The sequence below is a fragment of the Microtus oregoni genome, unplaced genomic scaffold (genome assembly GCF_018167655.1).
Source record: "Microtus oregoni isolate MIOR12 unplaced genomic scaffold, Mior012 000098F_ref0000018, whole genome shotgun sequence".
NCBI lineage: Eukaryota > Metazoa > Chordata > Mammalia > Rodentia > Cricetidae > Microtus > Microtus oregoni.
In genome coordinates, this window is record NW_024544711.1 from 22,519 (window position 1) to 38,622 (window position 16,104).

Below are 16,104 nucleotides of genomic sequence, written 5' to 3' on the forward strand. Positions count from 1 at the left end.
GCCAGAACAGTAGGGACAGAAAAAAAAATACAATTATTCTTAAGACAGGGATTGAGAAAAAGAAAGAAAGAGGGGTGGGGGGAGGAAGGACGGAAGGGAAATTCCACTCACAGAAAAGCAGGTCAGTGACCCACAAGCACACAGACTCTCTGCTCAGCAGAACAGGTGATATGCAGCCTCCCCAGGCCACATCTAGCCTAGCATGGCACCAAGCATGTGGCCACCAAGGGATGTATTGTAAATAACTCTCGCACCTGGGTGGGCACTGCTGAAATCCCAGTAGGAAGCTGGCAGGTCTCCAGCAGGCATAAGCAGGTGCCAGATGAAGGGCAGAGGACTTTGAAAATTTTTCCAACACTCACAACCCTCCTCACATCCACCCATAGTCCAGAGGCGCAAACAGCCTGATTGAGGGGCCGCAGGAATGGACTCGATCCAAGCAAAAATCAGACTCAGGAAGAGCTAACATCAACCAGCAAGAATTAACCACCAAAGGAGAAAAGTTCAGGGGCCCAAAGCTTCGCACCAAAGAACTGCATGTCCCTCTCTCTCATCATTATTACTGCCCTGCGTGGCAAGGGACCCTTCAGAGCCACAGGAAGCATGTGGGCACATAAGGAAATACGTAGCTGTGGTCAATTTGAACAGCAAACTGCAAGCCACAGATCATGAAGACAGCAGAGGGGTGGTAAGGGAGTCGACTGGACACCCAGGCCGCAGGGAGAAAGGAGAAAGAACAAAAGACGGGAAGGAAGCATGCAGCACCCTGAGGACAGTCCTAAAGTAAACACAGGAGCCAGGCTCTTCCACGGTGGGGGGGGGGGGGGGCACCGACTGAGCATCGCGTCTATCCAGCTTTTTCTCGGCATATGTATAGACTTTATTTCTATTTTTATTTTACATATTTTAGGTACATTATATGGTGTTTATATTTTTCATTCTTTGATTTCTTTCTTAGTGCATACACTGTTGTATTTTAAGGGCTCAATTGATATGCTGTAATTAGTATTTTATTGGGAAAAGCTCCTACCTCTGTCCTTGTCTCCAAATCTCCAAATCCACTTTCTCTCTACTGCTTCGCAGCTCCCACTCCGTCTCTTCTCAGCCCACATTCCTTTCCTCCGTTGCTACTTAACTATGCTACATTTTCCCCAGCCAGAGCCCCAGTTCTCCCATCTGAAAACTTTTGAGGGAGCAGGATTCAAGAGCAGTGTCTCTGCAGTCAACACTGAGACATCTGTCAAACCAGCAGACATTGCTGCACTCAGCTCTTCCCCAGACACAAATCCCAGTGAAGACAGCCCACAATGGGGACTCATAAAACAAGCAAACAAAAACCCAAACAGATGCACGATGAGCACACACATACACACACACACACACACACACCCCATGGCAATGCCCCAGTATGATAACCTCCCAAGTTCAATGTTTCTCAATCCTAGACAGCTAGATGACAGAAAAAGATTTCAAAGTTCTATTTTTTTTAAAGATTCAAAGACCAGGACCAGCAAGACGGCTAAGCAAGCAAAGGCACTTGCTACCAAGCCTGATAACCTAAGCTTTATCCCACAGCACCAGGAGGTGGAAAGTGGTAACTAGTTCCTGCAAGTTGTTCTCTGACTGCTCGCTGTGGCAAGTGTGTGCATGACACACACATACACACAATCAATAAATTAAATATAATTTTTAAAAAATATAAATGCTCAATGATCAAAAAGAAGACTGGAAAAAACAGAAACTATAATTAAAGATAAAGAAAATAAACTTACGAAATGAATTTAAGTGTATAGACCCTGAAGTTACTGAAGTACATGAGAGAAACAGTAACTTGAAGAAAGAAATATGGAATAAAAATACATAAAGAAAATATAATCACTGAAAAAGATGCAAACAGAAATTTTAGAAATGAATGAATGTATCCGTCAAGCAGAGCCTCATGAGCAGGCAAGGCCCAGAAAGGGAACGAATCTCACAGATGGAGGAGAAGGGCAGGGCAGTAAGACATTCACGCATATTTAAAGAAAAAATAATGAAATGACAAAAACTTTAAGAAGTCTAGAGTATGCACACATTAAGAAACCAACCTAAAAATTCATGGGACAGAAGGAAGTTATGTAAAATCTGTGAATGAAATTATAGCTGAGAACTTACAAAACCTAGAGAAAGAAATAGACATCCACACACAGGAACGCTTTACAACCCCAAATAGACATGATCGGAGAAGAACCACCTCACAGTATACCACAGTCAGGATGTCCAAAAAAACAAAGAAAAGAAAAACGACTAAAGTCTGTAAGGGGAAAACACCAGTTAACACGCAAAGCAGAAATGTCAGAATAAGATCAGATCTGTAATAAACAACAGAAACAGCCAAGAAAACATGGGATGATTTCTTTCGTTCCTTGAAAGTAAATAATTGTTATTCTAGATTGTTATACCCAGCAAAATCATCTATGAAAATCAAAGAAGAAATAAAAGTATTTAAAGAAAACCACAAGTCAAGCAATTTGTAGCATCTAGGACAACGTTAGCAAGCTCTTTTAGAAATACAAAAAGGGTTTGCATGTGAGAATAGAGGAAGAGATACAGGTGAAGAAAGCAATAGATGAACACAGGAGAACTAAGAAAGAATTGATTGTGTCTCAAGGAGCAAGCTACCAAGCATCCAACAAGACCAGAAAGGGGTAGGGGTGCCAGTTATCCAACCAACAAGAACCAACAGCAGATTCATAAACAATAGTAAACATTTCTTAATTATAAACTAGAACACAAACAGCCTTAATTACCCATTTAAGAGGCTCTGACTAGTAAACTGAATTAAAAATGCCCTCGAACTATCTGCTGTCTCCAAGAAGCTAAGACATCCACAAGCTGAGGGTCAAAGGTTGAAAAATCAAACCACTAAGCTGAGAACATGGATGCACAGTAATGCTCATCTTTAGTAAACTAGACTTTAAGACTAAATTAGTCAGAAAAGATTAAACAGAATGATTGCATATTAACAAGAGAAACAACTTCTAAAGAGGACATGATATTATAAATGTTTATGTCCTGAACTTGGAGCACCCAAGTTTTAAATAGTATAAAAGTCATAAAAGACCACATAGGTCCAGTCACAATAATGAAAGATTTCATGACCCTGTCCTATTAATTACTTCTTTCATGTGATAAAATACCATGACTATAGCAACTTATGGAAGGAGTTTATTTGGCTTATGATTCCAGGGAGTTGGGAGTTCATTATGGGTTGGAAGCATGGCAGCATGCAGCAAGTGTGGCGGAAGGAGCAGGAAACTGAGATAGTAAATCTCAGCCTTGGAATAAGATAAGGTAGGATGAAGACAAATGAATTTTCATACTGACAACTTAAATAGGATTGGTGGTCGGCAAAAAAACTAGGGGGAAGTAGCATGACTGCCACGTGCCTAAGAGGACGGGGGAGAAAGAAACAGAAATCATTGTCACCAATGTTTTCAGGCTGACTCTGGTGGACTCTATCTACGTGTAACTGCCCCTCCCTCTCTCACACACTCTCTCTCTGCATTATGTTCATTGTGTACACCATTGGAACATTTTAATTATTGACCTTGAACCATCCTTTGACGTTTTATATGTTCTCTGTTAATGAGAAATAATAAAATCTAAGATTAATGGCACAGCCATTTAAAATGATAATGTCACACAAGTCTTACTAGCTAAAGACAACCTCTATCTGAAGGAAAAGGACGGAACTCTAGATCAAGAATTTCAGTTGGTTTGAATAATCGTTGGCAAGAAGAAAGGATCAGACTCACTCGGACTACATTAAAGAAGTGAGCTAATTATTAAAACAAGCAACAAAGCTAATAGAATATGTTTCAATTCTTATACCCACCTGGCAAAGCTGTGTATATAGTTAAACCTTTACTGAGAACACTTGACAAAGAACGTAGGCATCCAGCCTTACCTATTTCTCTCTCTCTCTCTCTCTCTCTCACACACACACACACACACACACACACACACACTTCTACTTTACTTTTTTTTTGTAAATGCTAACTGTCTGTATTCACATAGACACAGTGTAATCTCTGAGCCCAATATACAGAGAAAGGAAAAAAGCTAGAATTCTATGCACTACTACACAGGGGCCTAGCACCCTCCAGCCTCCAGCAAAGCCAAAGGGGATGGAGGGCTTTTCTTTTTTCCCACAGAGCACGTGGTGGTGGTATTGAATCCACAGTTCAAGACAAGAAAAGATAAAAATGAATGTAGAACACAGTAGTGGAGATTCTTTCTTTTCCCATTGTATTTTGCTCAAGACATTTCCCCAAAAATAAGTTGAGAACCATGGTATTGAGAAGCGAGACCTCAGAAACAGGGCGACTGAGCACAAGAGGGATTTGGGGACGGGAGGGAAATGACTTGCAACTTGCTCCCAGGGACTGGAGAAATTTAAAAAATAAAAAGAAAATAAAAAAGAGAGTAGAAATTCATCAGTCTTCTGTGCAAGTCATCCTCGCCTTCATTCTCCTCTCCTTCTTCCCCTTCATCATCATCTTTATCTTCATCTTCTTCACCTTCATCTCCTTCTTCATCAATATCTTCCAAGCCTTCTTCTTCTTCATCATCATCGTCATCATCTTCTGCCTCTCCCTCTTCATCGTCCATATCAGGAACCAAATAGTACTGCAAGGGGTTTGGCCAAATGTCATCTTTGATGACTTCTCCTAACTCATCTGCACCTGCATCAGAGTGGTCAGTAAACCAGGTAAAGAAGCTCTCTGGCTCTTCGTGTTGTCTCTTCCTGCTGGCCTTATTCTGTGTTTGACTTGAGCGTTTTGTCAAATCCTTTCCAGATTTCCATTTGATTTCAGTGGACTGTGAGGATGGGTCACCACTCTCATTCAGATGAAATTCTTTGGAGAGAACTTTATTTTCGAAGTAGGGATTTTCATCAAAATAAAAATCTATTCTGTAACCTGATTTAATGTCTTCAAATTCTGTTACTTCAACTCTGGTTAAATAATGCAGAGCCTCTTCGTCTTCCTCCCCAAGCAGTGCAGACACTTGTGGATGGTTGACAAATGTGGTTACCCAAAAATTTGGGATTTTAGCAATCAATTCTGACCTCTTCTGAAAAAACGGTTGGCGGAGTTTGTTATATTTTTGTTCTTTCTTTTAGTATTTCCTCACTTGCTTGTTCATTAAGTCTGTCTATTTCATTTTGTACTTCGTCAATGTGTTCAATTGCTTCTTGCTGTTCTTTTTCTCCCTTCGACAGGCCGGGAGAGGCAGACTTGTCCTCCAGTTTCGGGGATGGAGCTGATTTGGGTTTCTTGGACTGAGGCAGAAGCGCAGATTGCCATTTCGGGGCCATGACACAAGGGAAGTGGCTAGAGGCCAGAGGCCAGATGCAGAGAGCAGGAAGAAACTCGCAGGAACTCCACACTTCTAGTTTAAACACTGAAAATTACAACTCATAAATTGTGAATCATATGCCCATCAATAACAGGGCATGTGCTGGATGTTTTGGGCATGTGGCTGTGTCCATTCCTGTGTTTGTTAAGGTCACAGGTCTCCACTGTTATTATAAAGATGAACTTCTTTTCTTTTATTTTTTTCTTTTTATTTTTTTAATGATCATCTTAAACCTTAGTGTAAACCCTAACTTGGGTTCTTCCCTCCTACTGTGAGTCCAGACGACATACTTGTATTTGCCTTCACACTCTCAGCTCCCAGTTCTGCAACCATTTCCTGCACTGCTCCACAGAAAAGACCTGATGCCATGCCCATGGATGGCAGCGTGATAGCTAGTCCTACAAAAGCTGATACCTTGAAACTTCTTATTTTTGTTTCTTTACTTTCTTGAGACAGGGTCTCAAGTAGCCCAAGATAGCCTCAAAGTCACTACATAGCCAAAGATGGACTTCATCATCCTGCCTCCACCTCTTAAGTGCTAGAATTACAGGCATAGGCCAGTTTCTGGGGTCCTATCACTTTTTACTGATGATATAAGCCAGGTTTCATCACACATCCCAGAGATAAAATCTGTTCCCTTCTCCCTTACATAAATAATATTTTATTGAAAAACCATTACATTCAATTGTTTATGTGTTGTTGGTGGCTGCTCCTGAGCCTCAGTGGCAGTGTTGAGTAGCTACAGCTCAAAGGATATGACCTACAAAGCCTAAAATACTTGCCATCTGGCCCTTACAGTAGGAGTTTTTTGGCTAGCGATTTTGGAGGTTTGGTGTGGAAGTACATTGTAGTATAAGCAAAATGTGTGAGACTTGATGAACAGTAGTCTTAACGTAAGTATACTTACTGTTTCTTTAACCTAACGTGCAGAGATAAGCAGGTACCAGACAGTTCATATAGTCAACAATGAAATCAGAAAAACTAATTTTTACCCTCTCCTACTCTTCCATCTTAGCAGTCTGGCTTACTTCAAAGATTCCAGCTAAGAACAATCTGGGGAGAGAGAGTCAGACAGACAGACAGACAGGTAGACAGACAGACAGAGCAAGAAATGGAAAGAGCAAAGATTTTCCATATTCAAGATCCTGGAGATGACCCAGGAAAAAAAGTGTTTGGCTTGCAGCATGAGGACCTAAGTGTAGATCTCCAGAAACCATATGAAAAGTTGAACACAGTGATACATGTCTATAATCCCAGCACTGCACAGACAGGCAGAGAGAGAGGACCCAGGCGACTCGATAGCCAGTCATTGTAGCTGCACTGGTGAGCTCCAGGCTCAGTAGGAAACTTTTTTCCAAAAGGTTCAGAATGATTAAAGAAGACATCTAGTGTTTACCTCTATCACGTGCACACACAAATGCACATGTGTGTACCACATGTAAGTGTGAATACAAGCACACACCACACATAGATAGATAGATAGATGATAGATAGATAGATAGATAGATAGATAGATAGATAGATGAGAGATAGATAGATAGATAGATGATAGATAATTGATAGATGATAGATAGATAGATAGATAGATAGATAGATAGATAGATGAGAGATAGATAGATAGATAGATAGATGATAGATAGATAGATAGATAGATAGATAGATAGATGATAGATAGATAGATGATAGATAGATAAGAGATAGATGATAGATAGATAGATAGATGATAGATAGATAGATGGATAATTGATAGATGATAGATAGATAGATAGATAGATGATAGATAGATAGATAATAGATAGATAGATAGATAGATAGATAGATAGATAGATAGATAGATAGATAGATAGATAATAGATAGCTATATGATAGATAGATAATAGATAGATAGATAGATAGATAGATAGATAGATAGATAGATAGATAGATCACTGGTTGGTGAAGAAACCTCTGGTCTCTACACAAAGCATGCACATACACACAAGCATGTACACATACAGAAAGGAAAGAAAATCCTCTTCTGTCATGAAAGGTGATTTCTCAGACACTCGTAGTAGAAAACCTCAAACTGGACTGCATGTGTAGCCATACACAATCACAGTGGAATCTGAGACTGTCACGACAGAGCAGAAGCCAGGATTGTTATATAGCCTGAATATCACTGAATATTAGAGTTACTAGGAAATTAGAAAACACCAATATCTGTGCTCTGTCTCAGCCCACTTACTTCAGAGTCTGTCAGAAGATTCCTAGCGGAGCATGAGGTCAACTCCTGGGAAGACCCCACCAGGTGACAAGAGAGAAGAATGCCTAGGAGAATAATTACGTTCAGCTCCTGGCGCTAAGCCTGCGTCTACATGAACAATGATAGAATTCATTGTCTGGGAAAAGGGAATGACTGCTGGCTTTTGAGTGAGGAAAACAGTGCTGCTGAGGTGAGCTATGTAATATCCACACTGTGGGGGCTGGAGCAATGGCTCGGAGACCAAGAGCACTTTCTGTTCTTGCAGACGGCCCGGGGTTCAATTCTCAGCATCCACATGTCAGTTCACAACCTCCATAACTCCAGTTCCAGAGGATCCAGCACCCTCTCCTGACTTCTGTGGACATCAAGCATGCATGCAGTTCATATTCATGCATGCAGAAGAGACATTCATATACAAAATAAATCTAAAATAAATTAAATACTGATATGATTAGGCTAGACAGTGGGACCTAGGGGGTGAAAGACTGCAAGAATTCTGACAGAATCCCAGTGACTCAGGGAGATCACCCAGGAGGCTGATGGGTAACAGCTCTAAGGAACTTTAATGAGGAGACACACATCCAAATGTCCATGGAGTCAAAGATCACAAGAAAGGAAGAAATGTTGCAGATACAATTAGTTCAATAGCGGACACAATGGAGAGGAAGCAGCTGTGTCTTCTCAAGGTGTCTAGCAAATGTTGGGTGTTCAACAGAGACAGAAAGCGTGTTCTTCATACGGCATCTGTGAGAATGATAGGGGAGCCATGAAGAATAGGTAAGCCGGAAGTGCCTCGAGAAAGCTTACTACAGAGACGGTGAACAACATGGAGCAGGGTGGAGCTAAGTAAGGAGATGTGTAAAATATAAAGAAAGGAAAGTTTGGCATGCTGGGCTAAAACAAGCAGAAATCTAGTCTGCAGAGGTATAGATTTATCCCGAAGCTTCGCTATTAAAATGAAATCACATAGTTTTCAGTTAACAAGAATAAGAACATTGCCCAGGCAAAGCCAGGCCTGCCTTCCGATTCTGCATCCCTTGGCCTGAGCCTCGATCCAAACCCTAACTAGCACATGACTCGCAACTGTGAAATCTGAGTGACCTCTTGGTCTCCAGTGAGTCGCTCTGGGAAAATTCTTTTCCCGACACTCATTTCAAAACAGTAACAGTGCTGCTGCCCCATGTAAGACGGCTTGTCAAGGGAGTTCAATCAGCATCAGTGTGGGGTCACCTCGGGGCTTCTTAAAGTCTGTCATCCTGTGAATTCCTCTGGGTTTCCATGACTCATATCAATTGTCTAAAAAAAGTTATTAATGTTTCATCTTACAGATTCCAATGTGGCCCTTTAGCAGCACATCAAATCTGAAAGGAGGAAGTGTCCAAGGGGAGGCAGTAGATGGAAAATGTTGAGTCATCCTTAATTCCTTGCCTCTTCCCAAGCAGCTGTGGAGCGCAGGGGTTGCAAGCCCTGAGACTTTCTGAGAACCTCCCATAATCTCCTGATGGGTCAACTCCCAGTTTGGAAAACACTGGATATCTATTTGTTAGAAAAACAACTCCTGAGTTAAACAGAACCCAGGAGTGCTAAAACAATAACATTTGCCAAATCTGCTATAATAGTAGCAAAAAATGGCTTAAATCACTGATAAAATATTTATTGTTATTATTAGTAAAATTAAGTATGCAATGTCATTAAAGGGTCACAAGTAGAAAATACCATTCAGGCCGGGGGGCGGGGGTGGCGCACACCTTTAATCCCAGCACTCAGGAGGCAGAGACAGGCGGATCTCTGTGGGTTTGAGGCCAGCCTGGTCTACAAGAACTAGTTCCGAGACAGGCACCAAAGCTACAGAGAAACCCTGTCTCGAAAAACCAAAATAAAATAAAATAAAGAAAATACCATTAGGTCTTTAATTCAACAAATGCTTAAGTGCCTACCTAGTACTCAAGAGTCATCCTGTAGATCGTAGGGTAAGTAAAACAGAATTCCTGCTTTTCAATAAATAAAAACTTTTAAAATGTCTTGTGCAGAACTGGGGAGATGGATCAGTGGGTAAAAGTGTTTGCTGCACAAGCATAGGGACCTAAGTTCAAATCCTCAGGTCCTATGGAGAAAGCAAGTTGTCACCGCAGGCACCTGTATCCCCAGCACCATGGAGACAGAGACTGGAAAAAAATCACAGGCTAGCTTGCTGCCGTAGCTCCAGCTCTGGTGAAAAGACCCTGTGCCAAGGGAATATGCTGCAAATAATAGAGCAGGATGTCCCTCATCCTCCTCTGTTCTCTGCATACGTATGCAGGTGCAAAGACCCACAAACACATGTGTACACACACACACACACACACACACACACACACCATGCTGACAGGTTCCATGGATTTTCCTACCGGGAATCCAACCACTTGAGGTTCTTCCTGAGGAGAAAACAGTCTCTGGCAGGTTACTGTCACCTGAAAGAAATTGGCTTCACAGAGGAGGAAGCTACTCCAGTGGCCTGGCTGTCAGTTGAATGAAAATAGAAAAACAATTGTTCTCCCTCACCTCCAAGGACATTAGGCCGGACAAAGCACAGTTTGGTTCTTTATCCCCAAAAAATAAATCTCTACCAGGAATGGCAAATCTCAAATTCGGCCATCCACCCAGCTTTTACCCAGAGCCCACAGTGTGGCAGAAGCAGTGCCAGGGTGCAGGGCCTCAAAAAGGAAAGAAAAAGACTAGTGGATAACACATAAGCCGTGTGTGTAAGCCAGGAGCTCGTGAGATCTGTGGGCAACGGCGTGTCCTACTGGCGACAAAACTAGATGTGGAGAGTTCTTGCATGCCCAAAGCAGAACTGTAGGAGGAAGCGATTTAAACTCTGTGCGAAAGGACAAAGAAATCTGAGTTTCTCCAAGAAAGCACAGGACAGGTTTGCTGTGTCCTCATAGTCTGGAAGGCTTGTTCTGTCTTTTCCTTAAACGCCCTGACAGGAGAAAGTGGAACAAAATTAAAGGATGCTTTCAAAACCATTCATCCAGTCAGAGCATACAACATGGGCACCTGCATTGCCTAACACGAGGCAATTTTTAAAAAAAAATGAGCAAAATATAGTTTAGACAATAGATGCCATTTCATTCCGGCATAGAAAAGAATTCCTTAAAAAAAAAAGGTGATAAAAATTAAGAAGTTGCTGAGAGAAGGTAGTGTCAGTCCTTAGGAGCTGTCAGATTATTGATCTGAGACCATAACAATCAAAGGGACAGAGTAGATAATGACCCTAGCCCCATCTGAGAGTTTTGATACTAAAATCTGTATGCTGCTTTTACCATCAATTACTTCCCTCAAAGTGGCTTGAGAAGCAACCCAGAACCCAGAACCATGTCATACAGCTGGATAACTTTCATGTCAAGTGCTCTTACATCCATTTCTAATGTTTCTATCAAAATTGATACTTAAGTCCATAGATTTAAGTGTAAATATATGATAATCTCTGTTGGATTTTAAATATAAACTACAGATCGAGCTTACCGCCAATAGAGATGTTGCAGTCATAAAATGGAAAGGAAATTGTTTATAATATGATAATTAAATCTGATTTAATTCAGTTGTTTTAGTTCATTGTCTAATATAAATCACTAAAAATGAACTATGAGGATTCAAACAAGTTTTTTTCAAAAAAAATGCTGATAACCTTAAATCATAAAAGCACACCTAAAATATTTGTTGTTGAATTAAAAAGAAAAAGGAAATGAAAACATTTACATTTATATGCCAGATTTTTTATCCAGATTTTTTTATTTGAATACTCATTGAAATTTCAAATCCAATTCATCAAGAAAGAAAGAAAGAAAGAAAGAAAGAAAGAAAGAAAGAGCAAGAGATCAAGAAACCAAGAAGGCTGTGCCTAAGGGCTGTTCCCTCTCACACATGCGTTTTGTACCTATGTCCTTCGCTTTGAGGTTGTTAGCATCTCCAGAGCACTTCAGAGTTGAAAGGTGAGCCATCTTTGACTTCATCCCCCTTTATTCCCAGCTAATTTATGCATAGATGTGCTGAAGACCTAGTGTCTGCCTGCCACAGTTCCGAGCAGCAGGGTGTAATATTTCATGGCCACTTGAGCCAGTTTTAACCTTGTAGGGACTGGGTGCTTTCTCTAAGTGACATTTCACTGAGGTCATTGTGGATACATATACAGTTGAAAAACACAAGGCAGGAAGATCGCACACACTTGACGTTGTTAATATTTTGTAAAACCAAATTGTATTAACACTAGGGTTGGTCGCTACAATAAATGTGCCCTGTTCAGGATTCCCCAGTTCTATTTTACTCGTTTGGGAATGTTTAGCTCTAAAACATTTTATGGCCAGTGTGGGTTTATGTATCCACTGCCACTGCCAAGATGTTAGACAGTTCAGTCTTCATAAGGAAAATATGCACCCCTGTTTTAACCCTACTTAACCTTTGGTGACCACTGTCCCCCATTTCTAAAAGCTTGTCTTTTCAAAAGTGTCGTATAAATGATGTGATAAAATTTCAGAGATTAGCTTTATTTATCATCCTAACACTTCAGAAAATCATCAGAGGATTGTGTCTATCAATAGCTTATTTCATGGATTGCCCAGTAGTATTCCGTGATATCTATTTGCCACAGTTCACTTAACCTTTCACTTGTTGAAGATGATTGTAGTTATTACAAATAAAGTTACTATGAACACTGTGTGTTTATAGATGGCTTGGGTGAACTTTGGCTTTGGTTTTGCACTTTGATTATTTGAGATGGGGTCAGTCATGTCTCAAGCATGTTACGTAGCTAAGGCAGGCCTGATCCCTGATCCTTCTGCCTCTTGAATACTGGAATTTCTGCCTGTACTACCACTATGCCTGTATTTCCGCATGCACCACCACTATGCCAGGATTTCTGCATGCACCACCACTATGCCAGGATTTCCACATGCACCACCATTATGGCAGTGTGCACACATTTTATTGTGCGTATATACTTTTGTTTCCTTGGGATAAATTCCAAGAAAAAGAACTGCTGAGTTGCATAGTCATTGAATGTCCTGACAGTTCTAAAGAAATGACTCAACTTTCCCAGATTGGCTGTGCATTTTATAACAGTACCAAAAGTGCCTGGGTGACCAGGGCTCTCAGTAGTCACCAGCATTTGGCTAGGCTATTTTCCAACTGTTTTATCTTCATTAACCCATATTTTTTTAAGTCAGTGTTCTGCCACGTGTCTCGGTTACCTCTTCTTAGTACAGAACATCCAACTTGCTCTGAGTCTGCTGGCGAAACCAATGCACATAGATTCTTTCTCCTCCTCTTCCTCTCTCTCCCCAGTAATCCCATCTATTCTCTCCTGCCTCACTATTGGTCATTCAGCTCTTTATTAAACCAATCACACAGTGTAAACAAATATTCGGCAACACTTTCCAAACATAGTGACAACCCCTCCCCAGAGTGAGGCCAAAGTGACTGTTTATCACTTCTAAGATGTGGGCAAACGTTTTCTACTAGCTTTCATTTCACCTCAGTAAATATGTCAGGAATCTTAGGACAAATACATAATAGGAAACTTATTCCATGATGATGAGCCAATGGTTGTATTGAGATTTATCAGAAAAGGCTAGATCTCCCTTGTCAACCAAGACCAACTAAATGTCACCTTTCCCTCGAATCCATCATCATTCTGATCCTACAGCATGCACGGCAACAATAGAGCTCTGCTTTAAAGGAAATGAACATATGTTACTCTGATCCAACATGATTCGAATAAATAGCACAAATATACAAAGTTTAAGGCAGAATTGCTCGAGTCCTTTCTCCCTGGGCACCCAGTCACTAGGAGCTGATTGCTGACCTAGCAACTGTTTAGTTCCCATAAAAGTTAAGCTTTTGCTTGTTTTATTTTCTCCAGCAGGCAAACGTTCTTAGTTTTGAAAGAAAATAAAAATCATACCTGTCATGATTCTTACTAACTACTAAAGTTCTAGCCAGCATCTAAAACGCGTCTTTGGACAGTCCTTTAATCGGATTTTCGTCCATTTACCAGAAGTGTCAGACACTATTTAAAAAATTACTTTCTGACTTACTGCACCTGGAAAGATTGTGATTTTTCAGAAATTCTAGCTCATACTTAGTTGCACACATACAGACTTACTCAGAGCCAACTTTATTTTTTCCCTGTTTTCTGGTTAGGGATGGAAACACAAAGAACAATGAACCATTAGGTGTATCAACGACAGTGAATGAGCACCATCAAAGGGAAGATTTGTGGGATGGTATAACAACAGTCTACAGCATACAGTCTACAGCTAGCGACTGGGGGCTCAGAATAACTGTGCCAGTGATGGCTGCTCATAAGATATTTTTAAATGTTTACACTCTTTGCTTTGTCCCTTGCCTTTAAGATTCAAGAGAGTCTGAAGAAATTTTAGGAGAAAGGCACAGGAGGGCACAAGGGGCACTGGAGTGAAGAGTCAGAGAGTGTGGAAGTGTCACAGCAGACAAGGATGTGTGTGTGTCTATGGCATATGAAAGAGGAGAGAGAGAGAGAGAGAGAGAGAGAGAGAGAGAGAGAGGGAGAGAATAAACTGTAATAGGAAAACAGGAATGAAAAAGGAAAAGAGAGAGCTAGCAAAAGCCTGATATTGGTTCAAAATCAAAACCTAATGCTGATCTAACTACTTAGCATCTGATTAAAGTGTGGGATTTACACGATGCTCACCCACACACATTTCCTTTAATAATAAACCAAAGAAACTAAACAATTAGAAGCAGTTCTGGTGGCTTACTGAAACATTCATCTACAGGGATGGCCTATCTTCTCTTGGTGATTCCCGAGTAGAGCCTACCTTCTCTAAGAATGGAAGAAGAGTGGGGATCCATCATCCCCAGCATGAATATGCTAAGACTGTGACCACATCAAGCATCTGCGTGTCTGACTTGCTGTGTGTAACTGAACTTCCTTATCAAAGCTGTATCAGCTGCTGTATTCTGGGGGCCGCTCCTGGATCACATTTGACTTCCAATGATGCAGGCATCCTAAGATGGTCTCTTAGTGACAGGAGCAGTAGAATTGAAAGGCAACTATAGGAGTATCTCTGTAAATTAAACAATTCTGTAAAGCGGCATCAAAGAAATCTCCCGAATCAGATCTGCACAACTCCACCAAGCTCTTCGCTCTCTTTGTAGAATGCATGCCCCTCAAGAATGCCCAGAGAGCCATAAATGAAAGGTTACAGCACTAACAGAGATATATTTATTTTTTTAAAAATTTCACATCTCTGGACAGTCTGTTACCTAGGACATGTTTAGTCTAAAACGAAGCACAGTCATGAATATGGTAATTATGGCCAGCATTCTGACCTCCCCGGGCTGCCTGTGCTTCAGAGAGTACCCTGAGTCAGCCTTGTGGTCTACTGTGGGGGGGGAGGAATGAGTCTGAGGCTGGAGCTCAGCTCTGGGGAGTGTGTGTGGCCCCACATGGACAAACAGCTAATGGAGCTGAGTCACCACTGTCTGTAAACAAAGCCAAGGTCGGATTCCCAAGTCAAGTCGAGCAGGCTTCCCAGGACTCACTGCCGGCCACAGCCTGGTTCTGATAGATGCCAACACCTAGAACAGAGCCACAGCTCTGCATTCTTCAGAAGCCTCCCCGGTAGTAAGGATACTCTATGAGACTTAATTCAGAGAATAAAGCTAGGCAGAAGGACACACAGAGGTAGAGAGACCTCCACCACCTCATAGGTAGGAAGGGCCACTTCAAGTTTCTCCTGTGTTCCATGTTGTCCACTATGTGTCTAAGTCTAGTTTGAATCTTATTCTATCGTCTCCTGTAAATTTGCTCACAGAATGGCTTTTCCCCTCTGGAATCTCTTACCATTTTCTTTTAATCCTTCATGACTGAAATGCAAATAGGATCTGGCTAGATAAAAGCTCCTTTTTAATAAGACTAAATAAAGCCTTTAGCCCAAGGGAACTTTCTATTATCTTCTCATTTGTTCTATTTCCTGTGTGCATATTCTATTTTAGGGGAACTCTTACTACTGGTTATATAAATACATCTACTTTAATTTTTCATTGTTTAACCTTCTCGGACTACTCTGTTCTCTAGCTATTCATCTTCCTAGCTGTTTTCTCCTTGTCCTCTTCTACCTTCTCCTTTCTCTTCATCCTCCCCCTTTTTTTCTTTTTCTTTTAGTGCTAATAGCAACTTAGCTCTCTCTGAAGATTTTTAAGATGTTTCTTTGGTTAAGTTTCCATCTGGAGCTTGTGTGACTGCTCTTATAACCTTGTATTTCTGGTTCCTTTAGTTCCTATGGCCTTTCCTCTGGTTTGCAGGCAATAGCTGATGATACATGACTTTTTAAACACACCGGGTACGATGACCACTGCAGTGACAGAAGTCAGATGTTTCTCTTTGAGTGAAACATCTGTCTGTCTCATACAAATAAATAAGGCAGCTCAACTGGACA

At 41.0% G+C, this 16,104-nt stretch overlaps 1 pseudogene; it reads right to left on the bottom strand.

Moving 5' to 3' along the window:
* Nucleotides 1–2,286: 2,286 nt before the first annotated feature.
* On the bottom strand, nucleotides 2,287–5,362 carry LOC121442951 (annotated as a pseudogene).
* Between the last annotated feature and the right edge of the window lie 10,742 nt (nucleotides 5,363–16,104).